The following is a 3,696-nucleotide window of genomic DNA, read 5'->3' as shown; positions in this document are numbered from 1 at the left end:
AACCTGCAGAACACATTCTTTTACATTTTGGAGTGCCTCATTTTTATACGGGATCGCCAAAACAGAAAGAGTACCTTATCACTCATCGAATATCAGGTTGTATGTCCTGTTAAATCTAACACGGCTCAAAAAACATATAGGAATATTGTGTACAGTGCATTCGTAAAGACCCCTTAACTTTTTCCACATTTTGTTCATTACAGCCTTATTCTAAAATTGATTAAATGTTTTTTCCCCCTCATCAATCTACACACAACAACCCATAATGACAAAGCAAAAACAGGTTTTTATTAATTTTAGCAAATGTATTAAAAAATAATAACTGAAATATCACATTTACATAGGTATTCAGACCCTTTACTCAGTACTTTGTTGAAACACCTTTAGCAGCAACTACAGCCTCAAGTCTTCTTGGGTGTAAAGCTACAAGCTTGGCACACCTGTATTTGGGGAGTTTCTCCCATTCTTCTCTGCAGATCCTCAAACTCTGTCAGGTTGGATGGGGAGCGTCGCTGCACAGCTATTTTCCAGAGACATTCAGATACTTGTCCTTAAGCCACTCCTGCATTGGCTGTGTGCTTAGGGTCGTTGTTCTGTTGGGAGGTGAGCCATCGCCCCAGTCTGAGGTCCTGAGTGCTCTGGAGCAGGTTTTCATCAAGGATCTCTCTGTAATTTTCTCCGTTCATATTTCCCTCAATCCAGACTAGTCTCCCAGTCCCTGCTGCTGAAAAACATCCCTACAGCATGATGCTGCCACCACCATGCTTCACAGTAGGGATGGTGCCAGGTTTCCTCCAGACGTGACACTTGGCATTCAGGCCAAAGAGTTCAATCTTGGTATCATCAGAACAGAGAATCTTGTTTCTCATTGTCGGAGTCCTTTAGGTGCCTTTTGGAAAACTCCAAGCGGGCTGTCATGTGCCATTTTTTTGAGGAGTGGCTTCCGTCTGGCCACTTTACAATAAAGGCCTGATCGGTAGAGTGCTGCAGAGATAGTTGTCCTTCTGTAAGGTTCTCCCATCTCCACAGCAGAACTCTAGAGCTTTGTCAGAGTGACCATCGGATTCTTGGTCACCTCCCTGACCAAGGCCCTTCTCCCCGATTGCTCAGTTTGGCCGGGCGGCCAGAGTCTTGATGGTTCCAAACTCCTTGCATTTAAGAATGATGGAGGCCACTGTTCGGGACCTTCAATGCTGCAGACATTATTTTTTCCCCCCTTCCCCTGATCTGTGCCTCGACACAATCTTGTCTTGGAGTTCTACGGACAATTCCTTCCACCTCATAGCTTGGGTTTTTGCTCTGACATGCACTGTCAACTGTGGGACCTTATATAGACAGGTGTGTTTCTTTTCAAATCATGTCCAATCAATTGAATTTACTACAGGTGGACTCCAACCAAGTTGTAGAAAGATCTCAAGGCTGATCTTGGATGGAAACAGGATGTACCTGAGCTCAATTGCAACTGTCATAGCAAAGGGTCTGAAAACGTATGTAAATAAAGTCATTGATCAATTCTGTGCCATTTTCACTATAAACTTTAATCCTGAAATCATCAATCTGAGGTCAAAGGGAGGTTATTTCCCCCCAATTCGATGCGTCCACTTCATGGGGTTGTTTAAAGTAGTAACACATACCGTCCACTTCATGGGGTTGTTTAAAGTAGTAACACATACCGTCCACTTCATGGGGTTGTTTAAAGTAGTAACACATACTGTCCACTTCATGGAAAGTAGTGTAAAATACATTAATTCACATAATTAAATATCTTAAGTTAGGATGATAGTAAATTAAGCAAACTCACAGATTTTTTTGTATAATCACATATATTTCTCATTAGTTTAACCGTTTTAGAGATTAATAAAAAATGGTCCTAAAGACAATTTAACCAGGCGCTCTAGGTTAAGGTTTGTGCAGCAGGCTGAACGTTTGACGTCCCTAATAGAAGAGGTCTGTTAGTAGCTAGGTAGGACTTATATTAATTTTCTGATCTTTCCCCACAGCATCCCGGAGCTTCCGATGCCCAACCAGGAGACCAGCAGCATCTCAGGGAGTCCCTCAGCCTGACAAACCAGCCACACCTGCTACACTTACGGTACAGGTAACTGTTTTTTTAAACACCTGCACAGGTGCATGTAATACATCTTTTGAGTTTTTGTTTCTATTCACTACGCTAGCAGATATTAGTCCTGTCAATGACTGGAGCTGTGAAGTGTGAACCAATGAATTAAATTATGGTTATAAAGTGTCTTCAGAAAGTATTCATACCCCTTGACCTATTCCATATTTTGTTGTGTTACAGCCCTGAATTAAACATGTATATCATGTTCGGTATGTAATTGCTCTACTGTAGATAAAGAGGGCTGACAACTCTGTCTGTTCATCATTGTCATATAACGCTCTGTCCCCCCCACCCCTCTCCTTTGATCCTCAGCAGCCCCCCAGTGGCGAGGAGGCAGGACCCAGTAATATGGGGACAGAACCCGCCCAGCCATTAATGGAGGAGCTGACAGAAGAAGAAGTGGCCTTCCTCAGAGACGGCAGCCCAGCAGACACCCACAGTGGGTACAGGAGGGGCTAGGAGCCACGGTGTGTGTTACTGTAATACACATAACACAACACACAATATATTTTCATTCATGTTGTTTCAAATCAAAGATGACGATGACACACAGACCAAGTGGTCAGTTTGAACTCTCCTCTTGTCTCTTTCCAGGGTCAGAGTGAGCGACCCCCAGCACCAGTGGAGGAGGCAGGGAGTTCAAAGCAAGGGGCTTGTTTGTTGCACCCCCAAACCATCAGCCTCAGGTAACAGAGACAGACAAGAATAGACTGTTAGAGTTTGATATGGTGATTTAAAACCCGTTTGTTTCATTTGGCTTCAGAGAAAACCGCTTATTTTGTGTTTTGTACCAGGCCTGTCTAAGAGAGTGGCTGGAAGGGCAGAAAGCAGAGCTGAACACATACAAGCGCAGCAGAAATCTGAGAGACAGACCAAGAATCACTTACACAGAGGAGGAGGTCCCCAAAGATGATCACTACCTCTGAGTCATTATCTCTCTGTGTATCTATCGCTTTCTATCTCTCTCGGAATAAAGACATTTCAAATGTGTATTATGTATATATACAGTGTTGTAATGATGTGCAAATAGTTAAAGTACCAAAGGGAAAATAAATAAGCATAAATATGGGTGTATTTAGAATTCGACCGATTATGCTTTTTCCACGCGGTGCCGATTATTGGAGGACCAAAAACACCGATACCGATTAATCGGACGATTTTTAATGACAATTACAACACTTATTTTAGCAATTTAATACATCAATAAAAATCTATTTAGTCTCAAGTAAATAATGGAACATGTTCAATTTGGTTTAAATAATGCAAAAACAGTGTTGGAGAAGAAAGTAAAAGTGCAGTATGTGCCATGTAAAAAAGCTAACGTTTCAGTTCCTTGCTCAGAACAGGAGAACATATGAGCTCGTGGTTCCTTTTAACATGAGACTTCAATATTCAAGGTAAGAGGTTTTTAGGTTGTAGTTCATATAGTATTTATAGGACTATTTCTCTCTATACCATTTGTATTTCATATACCTTTGACTATTGGATGTTCTTATAGGCACTACAGTATTGCCAGTGTAACAGTATAGCTTCTGTCCCTCTCCTCGCTCCAACCTGGGCTCGAACCAGGAACACAT

Source organism: Oncorhynchus gorbuscha, linkage group LG12, assembly GCF_021184085.1.
Source record: "Oncorhynchus gorbuscha isolate QuinsamMale2020 ecotype Even-year linkage group LG12, OgorEven_v1.0, whole genome shotgun sequence".
Classification (NCBI taxonomy): domain Eukaryota; kingdom Metazoa; phylum Chordata; class Actinopteri; order Salmoniformes; family Salmonidae; genus Oncorhynchus; species Oncorhynchus gorbuscha.
This window is presented reverse-complemented; position numbering follows the sequence as displayed.